The sequence below is a fragment of the Anopheles funestus genome, chromosome X, assembly GCF_943734845.2.
Source record: "Anopheles funestus chromosome X, idAnoFuneDA-416_04, whole genome shotgun sequence".
Classification (NCBI taxonomy): Eukaryota; Metazoa; Arthropoda; class Insecta; order Diptera; family Culicidae; genus Anopheles; species Anopheles funestus.
In genome coordinates, this window is record NC_064597.1 from 361312 (window position 1) to 378260 (window position 16949).

The following is a 16949-nucleotide window of genomic DNA, read 5'->3' on the forward strand; positions in this document are numbered from 1 at the left end:
TACCCCATAGCCATGTTCTTCCCTGTGCTTCCGTGGGGAAAAACGGAAACGACACACGGGATGCCAAGGGAGATGGTCGTAATGGCGATACTTGATATAATTACTGCATGTTTATTTGTTTGCTGTAATTGATACATTACAGGATTTTGCCCGTCCCGACAATGGGCATTGGTTGAGTGCTGCTAGAGCGAACCGCTCGACTGGTGGTGAACACGCGCGTGTAACGATTTGAGCGGTTAGTGCGGGAGACCCTTTTTCGCATGTCCTTGGCGCGTACACTACCGTGTGGCACTTGAACACTCACTCACGCATGGTAACTGTTTTGATACTGCAAAACCACTCGCACCGGACCCCTCAGCGATCGTTTATCCCAATCCGACTATGAATGCGAAATATTAAGGACCAATTTCTCTCCATTGCTTTCCATCAGCGACAAGAATGGGAAAGAATTCCCAGGCGTCACACTCGCAACCTCACATGTGCTGCAGTGCGAAACTGCAAAAAGGGGAAACGGGAAGGGAGAAAGTGTAGGAGAGAGGATTTAATAAGCACCGGCCATTGTTTGATGCGGTTTGTGAAAGATGATGTCTACTTCCCTGTTTCTACACTGATCGCATCCATCGAACGGGAAGAGAATCAGCCTCCTGGGAGTACCCGCAAATATTTCGCCGGCTGTCGTATGGGCTCTGACAAGGTATGAAGGCAATCCTTTATAGAAACGTCGCGGAAATAAAGAATTATCACTCAATTTGGATTAGCCACGGGAAACACGAAGCCAATAGACTGCACCAGAACGAAATGGATACCATTCGATCAACGAATTTATTCGTACGCCGAAACTTCACAACCAATTCTCGGGTACAGTTTTTGTTGTCTTTCCGCTGATAAGCTGGGGTGAGCTGAACTACCGTGTACCATTCTGGGTACATGAAAAACCTTTCTCGCTGCCAGTTGATAGCGCGACCAGTTTTATCATTCGAAATAACAAGAGGTAATATTAGCTGCAACTTCAGAGGCAAAATCGAATGGTAATTAATAGTACATTTTTGTGGGCCACTGGCAACTGGCGACTTTCTAAGGGTTTTGTTGAAGAAGGACTATAATCAAAAATTGTATAATTGCACATTAAATATTTATTTTATAAAACATTATTTTCATAATTCAGCAATTTTTTGTATTGCGAACGAAACTGCAATAAATAAAACAGCAATATATGTGCACTCGATGTTAGACATTACAATGAAGAGTAAACACAATATTAAATAAAGAAAAAAAACAACTTTAAGCTATAAGCTCTCCCCCTTGAGGCATGTTAAAATAACAAACACCTAAGTACAAAATGCAACACCGAACCCATTCAGTGACAGTTATCCGAGGACCTTCTAGGTTATGTCAATCGAAGCCATCCGGTTGATGCTTTGCTGTATAATGTTTCAGATTAAAAATAAACTATCATCTTCAATTTCTGCAATCCTACCAAACCGAACCTTTTCTCTTCCTTTTTTGTTATACCTTCAATTCCCATTCACCCTGCCCCGTCTTCTGTCCCACAATCAGTACTTGTTAAAACGTTTCATCTTGCTCCCATTTCGATGCACACGTTATGGAATGTGCGATTGTCTGTTTTTTGCTTTTTCTGTTGTGTTCCGGTTAAAATAGAGAAAAAAAAACAAACGACAAAAAATATCAATATTCAATTGCATACCTCTTGATGCAGATCAAAGTGCAGTCACCCTTCGCCTACCTTCCTTTTTGCATCCTTTGGCGGGTGTCACTTCGTACCTTACAACCGTCCCACCATATTGTGTCCACTGCCACTTCAAAATCAGAATTACGTTGATGTGAAATTTAGTTTCCATTCTTCGCACCAATCTCATTTGTAAAACGAACCAATCCGTCATTTCTTTTGCGTTGTTTGTGTTAGCCCTGGTTGCTGCTGCACTTACACCACCGGATCGGTCCCATCCGATATGCCTCCGGGCATACTGTCCCAAACTGTGTTGCACCTTCGTGCTGCGCCTTGTTGCGTACGGTTTTTGTCACCTCAATTTGTCACCTTGTATTTCGTTCCAGGGGTGCCGTACCGAGACGGATTCAGATTTCAAAATTCCTTTTCTTCGGGCGCCTCGAATCCTGTCTGGAAAAGTTGGCATTAGGAGATGCTCGAACAAATCCAAAAGCAAGAAAGTTAAGGTACGAAAATGGGGGAAGAGAAAAGTAGATCGGTAACAGTACTCCAAATCCCGACAAATCCGTTTTGTGCATTAGGCAACGCTTACGTCCTTCCGTACGGACACGGTGAGGAGTTGCAGTTTTATTTGCCATCACTTACTCATTGTTCTTCTTCATTTTTTGATAAATTTATTTCCTTTATGCTTTCTTTTTCTATTCTTCTTCTTCAAGTTGTGTGCTCGACAACTTACTTGACGATAATTGTGGGCACTTTTTTCTCTTTTCGTAACAACACCCATTGAGTGAAATTTAAAATTAATTTAAATCTCCCAAAATGCCTGGGAAAAAGGATCGGAAATAAGCGTTACTGAGTGGGCTGAAACGGTAGAGAAACGGATCCTGAACGACATAATTTGCTTTTGTTATTAGTTCGCTTTACATATCCATCTTTACATTTTTACTTACACTTCCAGTCCGTTAAAGGACATTACTTGTACGTAATTGTTCCATTTATTTTTCGTTTTGCTTCCGTGTAGTTATTTATTTTACTAATTTACTAACTTGATTACATTTTGTTTTCGCTTGTTACTTTATCACGCTTATTTTAAATAATTTAAATGTTTTAATTATGTTTAAGTTTCAAGTAACGCTTATTTACGCACACCACAAACAAACTTACAAAAGAAGTTCGATCTATAAAATGTTATTGATGTCCTTCGTTTAAACTGATATACTGCTTAGTATTTAAATGCATGATTTACAGAACTTATCAAACCATCATTCTGTAAAGAAAAATAATTCCAAAATGCTTCTTTTAGCACGTGATAAGATTAAGATTTGTCTGTAGGATGATATAATTGCATTACAAGTTAACCACTTAATCGTCATCATATAAACAAACAAACAGAACCTCACCAAAGAACACAAACATCACCTACCACAATTACCCTTACGCCGGGGATAGAAACTATCCGCACGGAACATCGTAGACCCCTTCTGACAAACTGGTAAGTGCCCGAAATAAAGCCGTCCATCCAACCATCTGGAGTGGTTTCGCAGCCGAAGTACGGGTAATGGTACCATCATTATGAAACGTAAAAACATCAAAATTAACTTAACATATTTTGATAAATTTGCGGCAGCTTTTGACTTTCGCTGCAGAATATCCGAGGGGTGTTCAGCTGTAATTCGTTATTTTTCCGCTCGCACAACGAAATATGTTGCAGATTGAAGCAAACAAACCCCGAACAAAACGTAGGGAAGCGTGGATGGGTACGTCAGCAGGCAACTGGTCCAAATGTGTGGTCTTACCACCCGATGGTTGGTATAACGTACCGGGGTGCTTGGAGAGTGTATGCTACATACCGAGTATGTTTTCATCACCCGTCCCGTCAAGGAGTCGAACTATGAGGGAGACAGAACGGACCAGCCAAGCGAAGAACACATCCCGAACGAGGGAGAAAGCGATGTTCCATTTCATTACCAAGCCGACCAATAAATATGAACGTAACCACCGAGATTGAATAGACTCGAATCCCTTAACGCCACCGATATCGATCGCCACCGTGCGAGAGTGAAGAGTGCCAAACGCGCAGCCAAACTGTTGCGAGGGAAGAAAGCACCACGGGTCCGTACCAGCTTCCGAGCTCAATTATAGGGTAATCTGTTAATGCACGCATCATAATCTAGTAATCATTCCACTCCTGTATCTTCTTGCTACAAGCGGGAATAAAATCACGGACATCCCCTTTAGAAGAGAAAAAGACCCCTGGGGTGATGAACGGTGATGCGCAATTTCCCTCCCTGCCGATTTTCGCCTCAATTTTCAGCGATTTTCACTATTCGTTCTTCGTGCTTTGACTTGCTTTGACACAGGGTGTGGCTTTAGGTTACCAACCTCACCTCCCCAACCCCACGTGTACCCAAGCCACCCTCCCACCCCCAACTCCGTTAGAAAACAAAAGGGATGGCCTGCATTGGGATGAGATCTGTTTTCTTCATGTGTCATGATTTCTGCCGTCCTCGGAATTCCCAAGTGTCACTTTACCACCCCTGAAAAGTGCACACCGAAGTGGTCCTCCCGGGACTCCTTGGGACAAGGCAGAAGCGGGTGGGCGACGGATGATACAAAGGAGAAAACATAGTAAGGAAAATAAAAGCCAACCTTTAGGAGAAGGTACATGGAGGCCCGTACAAAAAAAACCCAAACCTCTACCCTTCAATACGACTGCCAGACCAACAAAACGGTCCGAGGGTAGAAATAAAGCTATTAAGCTATTATAAGGCGTCTGTCAGTTGAGTGGGTTTGGTTGTTTATCTTGTTTATCAGAGCGAATAAGTTTGGACGGAATGGGTGCGCGGTGCAGGATACGATCACAAACCATGTTCCGAAACCCGAAAATGGGAAATCCGGAAATGATTTAACGAGCAAGGTACAGCAAAAGCCGGGAAGGCGCCTCCACCAGGCAGAAAGGTAAGGTGAAGGGAAAATGACGTTTTTCGCGGGGTACACACATCAAACGATTTCTCCGACGGTTTTCCACCGGTAGGAAGGAAGTGAAAACGTCCATTCCGTACAATTTTCTTCAACAGCTTGACAGATTGTTAACGAATAAGTCATTTTCCTATTAACATTTCTCAGGTTCTTTTTTTTCTTCCCATTTCTAACAACAAATTCTTCTCGAGTTCTTGCATCTTTCAACTGTTACTGTCACCTGTCTCTCTTTCTTTCTGCCAATTTTTTTTGGTTTCCTTCAAATACATCTACACTCGCTTACTTGTAACGAAATGTCACCTTCTTGCTGTAAAAACAAAAACCACACGATGATACCGTGCGCGTAAACAAGCCAAACGGTGATAGCATTGACAGCGTATGTATAAACAGAGAGATGAAAAGTACGATACTGAAAAGTACGGAAGGTGTAAATGGTGATGATCCTGATGAGAGTTACACGCCAAATAGGAATCCGGGAAAATTGAGTTTTCCTACATTGATTGTGATTGTGTTTCGAGTATATATGCCTAATATGCACGCGGCTGTGTCTTGTGACGGAGACACAAATGTAGCACCGTGTGCCGGAAGTATCGTTTCGAACCGGCTTCAGCTTTGCTATCTCGCACGGTTTAACTTTGCCTCACTTATCACACGCTCAGTTGATATGGTTTGACAGAACGAGAGATGCAACATGAGATGGGAATTATTTCGATAATGCCAAGCATTCCTTCTGACAGTGAGCATGCGGCTAAAGTTTCGAAATTACCTGTCAGCTGCTGGAAATAGATTTGCTCTATGATCCGGTTTGCGAGTGCTAGAATATTGTAGCGCGATCTAAACAGCTATACGTACGCCCGAACGGGAACTGGGAAGCAGTGGATCGTGCAGTATGGACGGAAGAACGGTAAGCGGTAAGCTTTTTCGTGCGATGGATCGTATAAATAAATTCTAGACTTTTTTGTCCCTACCACGGAAGGTTTACTGACGTGATGGGAAAGTAAAAAAAAACCCATCATCATCTGATTGATTCTGTGAGCCGGAGTCCAGAGACCAGCAGCCACAATGACTGCAATCACAATTAGCGCCTTAAGAGCCGATGAGTTTAGATTCACGAATCTAAATGAAGTTTTGAACTGAAGAAATTACTCTGAATCTCTATTCAGAAGATTCATGGATTCTTCAAAGATTCGTGAATCCTGACAGATTAATGAAAACTCGAAGATTCGAGGCAGTCAGGTGTTGTACGTGTTGTATGGCGTTTTTTTTCGCAGTGGGGACCCTTTCGTAAATTCTTGTCCTGCGCCGTGATGGAAAGATAGTGCTAGTAGTTGATCTACAAAGCGTTAACTGACACTTACCGCTGGTACATAGGAGTAAGACCATATTGGCTCAGGATTTCCGTGCTCATAACATCACAAGTGCAGTCTCAATACCTCAGACAACAAGCTAATACAATAGATGTCTTAACCAGAATATCGTAGCGCAGTACCAAGCAGTATTTTATAGACACGAGACCATTAATCCATAAATTACTCTCAAGGTTGCTTGGGCACCTATCTTATCAATGTTCTTGGTAAAATTATGGGCAAATTGTAAAATCGGTAAATAGTATCAACTTTATCAAGGTCTCTGATAAAAAATCTTCATGATGCATCGAGAAATTGTAAACTGTTTCTGAAGTGCGGACATCAGCTAGCGGGCTGTGTGTTATTCGACACAGCTAATTAATAGATCCAGAAACTCTTCCCATAGCGTTTCCCCCTGCAATCAGTTCTGTTCACAAACACAATCAGATTCGTTCCGGGCACAGTACAAATAGGCTTTGGTCTAATTTGTGTCTACCGGTCAATAGATAGTGTGATGCGCCTAACAGAGTACGGGTTAGTACTCATCAAATTAACACCTCCAATTTTCCAACCCCAATTTCCATTTCGTCTGCAAAACATCCGCGGGATCTCATCACCTTTAGCTAATTTGCCGAATCGAATGTGTCATTGGGTATGACGTTGTGTTCGTTCTTCGAGCGAATTAGTATAATTGCTCCGCTCGCTCTTTCACCGATTTCTATCTGATTCCGATCACTCTACAAACTCACCGTTCGTGGTTCTTGGCTGTACCTGCACGCACTTTTTTCCTACCTGTATCTTTGTCCCTTTCGCACCCACCTAACCACAACCAATTCAATACAGTGCAGGGAATCCACAGCGAAAACGAAACCTTAAGTTGTTAATTAAATTAACTTCCCCATTGCCGAACCAACCCTGCGCACTGCAGGCGGGCGCGAACGTACACTCAAAATGACATCAATCGCTCGTAACGGAAGTCGAAGGCGCAACTTAACCTATAAATATGGATGTCCGTTCGAGGAGCCGCTGTTCGACACCCCCACCTGGAATCGCATTTAACCTTCGTTGTTACGTTGGCCCGTGCCCACTATCGGTGGCCGGAAATCTACGATTATCGTTATTGTTTTTATTATTCTACCGGTTCCGGTTATTAGGTACTTCCACTCCAGGTGTCCAGCCGTCTCGCTCGCACCTACATTCCCCGGGGTCCGCCAACATTCTTCACCTAAACCACGCGCAGGGGATTGACGCTAGGTTTGGTCATGTTTTTTTAATGAGCCATTCGCGAGAAAGAACAAAACAACATTTCGTCCCAGTGCACAATCACCAAGATGCACAATGCACCGCTAGCGATACGAGGATATCGGACAGTGGGCAAACATAACATACATACGTCCACACGGCTTATGGCAACGGAATTAACACTCTATCTATCAAGCGAGTCGCGCACGAGCGGTAAAGCAGAAAGTTGTAAATGACTTTAGCCGTAGACTGCAGACAAATGCATTCCTATGTTTGGTGAACTGTTACATCGTCCGGTATCCTGTCGGGAGTGTTTCTAACACAGCGCGTGCAAAAGTAAAATGTGCAAACGCAATCAGTTACAGGATAGATTGAAGCCAACGTTAATAATCAAATCAGCTGCACTGATATGGGCAGAAGCACAGAAAGTGCTTCTAAAAAATTTGAGACATTGAAATACTAGCTCATCAATCCATTGATAGAGCGGACTTTTAAAAACAATATTAACAAACATCACCTGCCACATTTGATGTTTAATCCCTCGTATTATAGATAGCTCGGCCAGGTCGAAAAGAAAATTGATCTGGATATTCCAGAGGAAGTATGCCCAAAGACACTAGTGATGTACTCAAGTTATCTAGCTTGTAATGGCTCAAAAACCCTCAAGTACTTGTTTACTTCATAGTGTGGAAAAATTGGTAACATTTAGCCAACGAAGCAATAATTCTATACCGATTTAACAAATATCCTGCACCCAACATATACGGATAGACACCCTCAGCAAGACGTCGCATCGAACCCATCGCTTTTCACCGATGCTATCAACTTCAAATCTGCCCATTTGTAGGTGCTTACTCTCGTATGTGTTTGCCACCGTGCCATCCCGCTGCTTCTAATTTAAAAAGCGCCCAGATCTGAAGCTAAAGGGATACCGGTCACATATGTTGCTGTTTCCGCTCGATCCTTATCTCTATTTAAATGCTCGTTCGCTCATTTTCACCCGGGGGTTTGCCGTCCCGCTTTCATTAATGCAAGAGGGTTTCGAGGCGCAACGGACCAGTGATTAGGCGATCGTTTAATTCTTCCCTCACCTCGCATCCAAACACTGTGTCTGTGCGTGGTTTTTGCTGGACCCGAAGGCAACACGCGCACGGTGTGGCGAAAAACGAGGAAAAAACCCGAAAAGCACAAACAAACAAACAGTTACAAAAAAAACACGCGCTAAAACGGTGGCGAACACATAAATGGTGGCGTCCGGTGACCGAACACATCCGGAACACCGGAAGGTGGACAACACACACACACAATCCAAAAAAGGAAGAAAGGGCGCGTAACGAAACGCATCAACTTTTAATTTGATTGATGCGTTTTGATGTTTCCGGACACCGTTGTCGGGTTTTGCCCAGAGCGTAAGAAGTGGGGAAGGGTAAACGGAGGGGATGGCGCAATGGAATGGGACAGGGAAACAAAGACTCCGCAAAACTTCCCACCATGCCGGGGGAAGGTGATAAGTTGCGCTTGCCGATGGTACCCGGGAGCTTTATGGATACCATTAGCAGGATACAAATGGTCTCGGCCGGTGAAGATGGTAATGGCCGACCGAGGGGAGCACACCGAGTCTAATTCATAACCGCTTCCACATCGAAGCGTTGAATGAAGAATTATATGAAAAAGAAGAAAAGAAAAAAAAACAAAGAACAAAAGAAAACCAACGAAGGTAATTTGTCTCCGCGCGAGGAAAGCAAGGAAAAAACACCCAACGGACTAATTACGAGGTATACCAAGTTCGTGATATCACTTTAGACTCTTTAGTATGCTAAGGTGGTTCTTTAAAGAAGCGTTTGACGACGAGCAGATGTTGCATCTAGAGGAAAGGAAACATCAAAGGAAAGGAAAGCCTCACACCAAGAACGCAAAAAGGCATAAATGTTAACAAATAGATAACAATTGGTGGCACTGTTTGACAAGGGGAGCTGTCTAAGTGTGTCTTGTCATTGTTTTCCTAAGAAATTAAAGTCATTTGTTGCTTCGGTTTGAAACAAAATGTTTTATAAATTAACACGTTAACTGCCCAGTCCATTTTGCGCCACTTTCTAGCCAAATCAACATGCTTTCTCGCTTTGGGAGGTTAGATTGTTGATAAGACAAAACGAGAAAGCATGACATGGTGACATGGTGTTAAGAACTGATCAGTAATTATAATTTTAATTGGAGCTTTTATTAATCCAAATAAAATAATTTCGTTTTGATAAGCCTCATTGCTCAAGCCTGCTTTTTTGTCAATGCATTGTGCAGCATCTCGTGACAGATGAACTGGTTAAGTATCTTCTGCCACTGGCCAATTTCAATTTTATACTAACATTCGCTGCCGTGCGGTATGAGTGTACTGTGGTTTACGTCGGTGTGAGTACCATAACGCTACAAAACTCATTTTGCTGCCCAACAAATTGCAATCTTTCCGCTTTATTTCTCTCTCTCTATCTCTCTCTTGCTATGGTGGTTTTGCTTGTTGATCTGACCCCTTTTCATTCCGGCCTCCTCAGCTTTCCTGTCACTAAACAGTGGTAAGTATTTCATTATTATTAGTGTTATTATTATTGTGTTGCTCCATTTACTCGCTTTTGTCATACCACAACAGCCTGCGGCCGGACACAGGGTCCTGCAACTGTCAAACTGGAGATGGTAGTAGCGTCGCTTTGATCATGAATAATAATCAAAAAGGCGTCGTTCGTGCTTGATTCCATGACGTGCTTACCAACATACACTTCTCCCTCATTAGCTGCTAGCAGCATTATGACATGAAAATTTGCTACAATTCCTTTCTTCGCTCAATCCCTCCCCCCCCCTGTCAGCACGCTCCACTCGCCTGTCTGCCTGTTTTCCCTGTCAATCTAATCTACCGCTGGCCACCCATTCAGAAGTTTTAGGTTTGTTTCGTACGGCACGTACTGTGGGTTTATCATCAGTACCGAAGGAGTGACGGTTTGTTTGGTGCGACCAAGAAGAAAAGTGCCACACGAAGGGAAAGGCGAGGGAGTCACAACCTACCGGGCATCTTCACGGATAACCCGCAAGCAACAAACGGGAGATACCGAAAGATCCGACGGGAAAATTAAATGTTTTTCGTTTGAAGTTTCATTACACGTCTGGCGTAGTGCCCAGTCCGGAGTCCGGGTACGCTCCATTTTCTTATTATCGTTTTCGGGTTGCGTTTTCATGCCGTTCCATTTTGTATTACAGTTTCTTTCATCGGGCGTGCTGCCACAAAATAACACAATTTTCCGTCCATCTGAAGCAGCATGGAAATATTTGTGGTCCGTGTGATGCATTTGAATTTTCTTTATATTACCGTTTTATTTTCTCTCTGAATTTGCCGTGTTCGTAGAACAAACTTATTAAAATAGGAACATTCAATGTGACATTACCGGTGCTATCTTTGATGATACTGGAGCAGCTAATTGCATAGACCTGTACTGCTTGGTGTACGTGGAACCACACAAAAAGTCTCCAGACTGCTGCAACCATTCCAAAAGACTAACATCTGACATAGGAAAAGTTTTCTGCTTAGCTCGGGTGGTCGTTGCGGGTTTTCCCGAGGGAATGCGGTTACATTTAGCGTGTACAATAGTTTTGCTTAGATGGTACTAGTAATTGAGGCTTTTGTTGAGGTGAAGAAATTGATTTCGCCTAGAAAACCAACGAAACGAACGCAAAAATAGCTCCATATTCTATATTAACATTTTTATTTTTTTTGCCCAAAGAATACGCCAGTCATTTCGAACGTCGTAGCGGTATAACTAGAAAGTAACACATACTTACCAGGAACACACTGTTGTTAGTCAATGCACATTTAGACTCAGGATACACACACATCAAGCTCAGGACATTTAGACAAAGTTATTTAAGTGCTACGCAATTGCTCTTGATGGCAATCATTTGCTGACCACTAGCAAACTTGTCACCGGTGATGGTTATGTCAGCGATAAACAATAGCAGTACTTGTCAACTATCAAATGCAGCAAAACAAATAAAAATGGTGTTCATGCGGTGATACTTTCAGCACGAAATAAAACAAGATGAGCTGTACTGAAAGCGGTTGGAACAGATAAATTCCACTCCAATTAATGGTTATCATTGTTGGTATGGTTTTGTTATTTTGCCACCATTCAGTTTACCTTTCAGTGTTCGGGATGATGCACCATAAATACTCATCCGCACCAGAAACGGCCGAGGAAGCGTCAAGCGATGCGTTCTGTCAGTTGTTCCCGATGTTTCTGTAGTGACCCTTTCGCACAATAACGACCGTGCCGAACGTGCGTCAGATGTAAAGATGCGGTAAAAGCATTAAATGTACCAGTTTACTGTAGAGCCGTTTTGTTGGTTTCATGTTGCTGCCATTTATGGTGCACAAAATAAACGTCAAGATCGTACGAGCAGAAAAACCACGCACATCTCACGCTGCAGGTCTGTGCAAAAAGGTACGCACTCGTATGACAGAAGACCAACAATTTCTGAGTGTGGTTTACAGAGGTTAATTCTCATTACCAAGAGGATATCCGACGCTCTTCTATATTTGATGTTTTGAAATTGAATTAAATATCTTTACATCAAACCAAAGTGGCTAAAAATATACACATGTCGAACAAGATCTAACCTTAGCCCCGTGTATTGAACTCGAAGATGTTTGCCAAACATGGATAGCCAAACATGGACTCCAAAAATTCCTTCAGAATATCTAAAGCATCGCTAGACGGCAGAGAATACGCGTTCATCGCAGTAATTGTTAGAGTGCCCTCCGGCAGGAGAGTAATTGTTGGCAGGACTTACGCAAAACATATAATTGTATAAGTCCTAGAAGTTGTGTAAATAGCCAGACTACATCAAATGCAGTTAATGTCTGCTTTATTAGAATTATTATCCACAAACACCTCACACTAGGGTAGGCTATTCAGCATAGCACGTATTTATTTACGCATGCGGATTTATTGTATTCCAATTGAATCATTTCAATCAGATTACTTATCCATCTTGCAATAGAGCACTATCAATCTTTATAAAATAACTTCATTCTTAGACATTTTTACCTACAAACGACATCGACAACTACCAACAGCGATTGTTCCCTGGAAAGCCCATCTACTAAATAGCTTCTTTGCTAACTATATCACCGAATGTATTTAGGCTATCGTTTGGTAACGCACCACAGTCCAGAACAAAACACTTCCAGCATCAGGTTAGTAAATCCATCTTCATAAAGCAAGCTGACACGTATAGTCGCTATAATTCGTTGCGGCTATTACGGCTAATATTGTGTAGCACTATGAACGTCAACTTCGTACGTGAAAGCTATAGAACGCAGCGACGGAGAATGAGCAACGGATCAAGCACGGCTTGATACGTTACGCAAAAATGGATCTGGTATCTTATCTTAAAATGGTACCTTAGGCAGCCAAAGGGAAAGAAATTAAACGAGCAAATCGTAAAGAAATTGATGAGTACATATTTGGTGAGAAAACAGAAAGAGTAAGGAAGGCAGAGTGATAGAGAAAGTGAAGTTTTACCGTAATAGTGCGAAGGTAGAACCGAAGTCAGAGTGCGTCAATTTTCACGAGGAAAAGTAAACAAAGAGAAACTTCATTACGTCTAAATGGCACCTGGAAATGTCTATTGGTCCTGCAAGATCGACGCTACGGTAGATCGAAGGATGGGGTAGCAATTTTCTTCTGCTAACGGTGCACCACACAAACCACGGTGTCTATGTTTGCGTAAAACACGGTAGGATTGTCGCATACATGGAGCGAGTTCTACGAAGATGGGAATCTTAAAGCAATATTTATGTGATTACATTTTGGCGCGAGTGGTTCGCTTGCTACCCCGTTCAGCCCCAAACCACATTCAGGCAAAGTGCGGTCCTACACAAGCCGAACCGAATCGTCGAAATAAGACGGCATACCAGTGAAAGGACAAGTAAATAAAAACGGTGCAGCAACATCGCCAGCCAGCGGCCAACATTTATAAGCTAAGACGTTTGCCCGGGAACGGTAGCTGAATGGTGGAGTTGTGTGTGGAGTTGTGGGGATGATGAAAGAAAGAGACAGCTGTTAAGGGATGCGTGCAAGCGAGAAGATTTTGAGTCGATGCTCAAAATGGTGTTCAAGTATGCTTCCGGGGCCTCATCCGCGCTGGAGCGACTGAGAAAGCAAGACAAGCAAGACGAGAGACAGCCAGCGAACAGCAGCAGTTAAGAAGAGAGTGTGCGCACTTGCGGTTCTCGAGCGAACCTGAATGCGGTAGGTAGCCCGTTCGCCATTTGCCAGATTCCTACTCGTACGGAAATTCGTGGGGAAGAATGGGTAACATCTAGCCCTTCTTCTCCCTGCTTCCGGATGAAGGTGATGGTACCAGGAAAGGGAACTGGAGAGCAGTCAAAAGTGGCTCTTTAAAAGCGATTGTAGCTCCGGTTCGGTACACTGTGTCGCCGTCCGCTGTGTGCGCCTGAATGGTAAGTAGACCGTACGCCATGCCACGCTGACGGCCGCGTACCAAACCCCGTGTTTTACGCAGGATCCAACTTCAGCATTGTCGATCGGAAACCAGATACAGTGGCAGATCCGATATTTTGATCAAACAAACTTCCGATATTTTTGATTAAAATTGGTTTACTTACCCGAGAAAATTGTTGGTACGCAGGACGCTTTAGTTTCATAAAGCATTTACTTCGGGAGCCAAAACTGCTTCTTCGCGATCCCTTTGCCACACACACTTTTCTTTTAATTTTCTTTTCTTTTCTTTTTTTTTATTCTATTTTCTTTTTTTCACATACGCACTTCATTTTCTTCATGCATAAAAACACACAAACACACTTCAATTACACACTTTTCTTTTAATTTTCTTTTCTTTTCTTTTTTTTTATTCTATTTTATTTTTTTCACATACGCACTTAATTTTTTTCATGCATAAATACACACAAACACACTTCAACCACACACTTTTCTTTTTATTTTATTTTCTTTTCTTTATTTTTATTCTTTTTTCTTTTTTCACATACGCACTTCATTTTTTCATACACAAAGACACACAAACACACTTCAATTACACACTTTTCTTTTAATTTTCTTATCTTTTCTTTTTTTTTATTCTATTTTATTTTTTTTACATACGCACTTCATTTTTCATGCATAAATACACACAAACTTTTAAAACACACAAACAAAAAATAACACACTTTTCTTTTTATTTTCTTTTCATTCTTTTTTTTATTCTATTTTCTTTATTTCACACACGCACTTCATTTTTTCATGCATAGACACATAAACACACTTCAATGAGCTATGTCACATTAAAAAAACACACTCGCCTACAATGACCACATTTTTTTTTGATTCCACGCAATAAGCTCATTACAAAACGCACACAACTTTTTTCACCAAAAACATATTACCTTTATTTTGTCCTGCACAAAGGCACACACATACTTCAACACACACGCTCGCCTACGCATGGTACGGCCTACGGCCAAACACGCATGGTACATGCACTGATTGTACATTTACTCGTCCACTTTGGCGTTAGCGTAAAGCAAACTGCGCTCACCAGAATCATCACTAGAACTTTCAAACATGTACATGTAAATGTAAATGCGCTCGATATGTATGTCAACGCATACGTTGACACAACCCAAGCCAACGCTTTGTACAATTTGTACATGTTCAAATCCACGTTTTTCACTATTTCACAGCGCATCCATGCACAAATTGTTGTATTAAACACTACTTTAATACTTAAATACAACTTAAATAACATTGTTTAAGAAAATACAGCACTTTTTGGCATCAAAAAACGAATTTTGAAAAATGTGCTGTGTAGAAAGCAATGGCGTCGCTTTCCGCTCATTACCGAAACCTTTCTTCGTTACTTAAACCGACGCTGTCCGATCGCGACTGATCACAATCTCTCCTTTGCTCATTGTCACTATCGCTTCTGCTTCGTTATCATTACACACCTACAACTACAATTGGCGAAGCGGCCGCCCGATCTTACCTTTCGCACACACTTCGCTCCTGTTTGAGAGACGAATGAAAAAAGCTTCGTAACCGTACAGATCGCCACTGATCACTATTTCTCTTTTGCTCATTATCATTATCTCTTCTGCTTCGTTATCACGACACACCTACACAACTATAATTGACGAAGCGGCTGGCTTACAAATTCTCTCATTTTTTTCGCACACTATTCGCTCCTGCAAGGGGACGAATGAAAAAATCTTCTTTAAAAACAATTCTACTACAACTCTTCGCTTCTCTTCGTCCGTTCTTACATTTAACCAGTCTTTTTACTAACATAAAACACTATTGTTGTGATTAGCAGGAAAACGCTTTAACGGGGCATGGATTCGATCATGTGGCAATGAATTACTTAGAAAAGGGGCGCCTGTTTCATACCTGTGTGTTGCGGAATGTACCGTTGCTAGGACAAAGGCTTTCGTCTGCCAACATTCATTCCCATTTCCGTTCTTCGAGGAACCCTTGTCCGGCGGGGCGCTTGGCGGCGTCATACTCCGTTTACCGTTAGTTCCGCCACGGCAAACAAATAGTGACAGAGTACATACCCAAAGGGGGAACAGCCCGTCGCCAACAAACAAGTCTGTTCCCGAGCAGGTTTTAGGAAAAATAAATCACGGAAGTAAACATTTCATTTCCTTTCGACAGCAACCTCCCAAACCGAACAATCATTCAACGTTAAAGCACAATGCAGGAAACCATTTACGGTGGAGACAGGCCAGAATAGATCTCGTGGGTGTTTTGGCATTTCTACCACGGGAACTATCGTTCGTTGTTTTGTCTTAATGACTGATAAAAGACATAATATTTTATCAGTTAAGTTTCGCCCATTCCACCCTATTGATTTAAGTCATTTTTAAAATTTATCTGTGTGTTCTGTGCAGGCTTTATTGCCCCCTAAAGAAAGTGGCTCGGTTTATTGATAGCTAAATTGTGCTACTAATTACAATGTGCAGTTGTGTAAGGCTGCAAAATGCTAACATTGAGGACAAAGATATATACAACAGCTTTAGATGCTTAGCCATAATAAATAATTAAATTAAATCAAATAATTCAATAATAATTTAATGCAATGAAAAATAGCTGATTCGTTTGGACTAATGTCTCAATATCTCGCATATTGTTGAGTACAGCATCTGTAAATTTACTATCATCTTCCCCAGTAACTAGCAAACAAATGATCTGGTTTAACCTTATTATGTCTAATCAATACACCGTTGTTAGGTGAACAAAATCTCTCTATTCTCCACGCGGCGTCCAACCCAACGATTTCTCAAACGCACTTTACCGAAACATAAATGAACAACACGAATCGCTTGTAGTTATGTTTGAATTTTTCTCAAACAAAGCTTTGAAAAATTTATTCATATTTAATGTCAAACGCTTCAACTGCATATTTTTGTATAAATTTTCACTACTAGCAGATGCATTTTGTTATAATTTACAGCTTATATTTATAATTAATAATTATAGTTAATTATACAATCACCTTGCTGTACATTGTTTACATTGAATACCTTGCTTTACATTGTTCGTGCCTGCTCATCGATGAAACTTATTTATACTCTATATTACAAACCTGCTGTCCTATAAACCAGTGGTCCCCAACCTGTGGGCCGTGGTTTAAGTAAAAGT

The 16949-nt window shown here is 41.7% G+C and overlaps 1 protein-coding gene across 1 annotated transcript in view; it reads right to left on the reverse strand.

The window, feature by feature from the left end:
* The window catches only part of LOC125762056 (homeobox protein slou), a 104609-nt gene that overhangs the window by 50515 nt on the left and 37145 nt on the right, over positions 1–16949 (reverse strand). The window contains exon 3 of the mRNA XM_049423783.1: positions 13922–15695. The gene's annotated coding sequence lies outside the window, so the exon portion shown is untranslated. The remainder of the gene's footprint in view (positions 1–13921; positions 15696–16949) is intronic.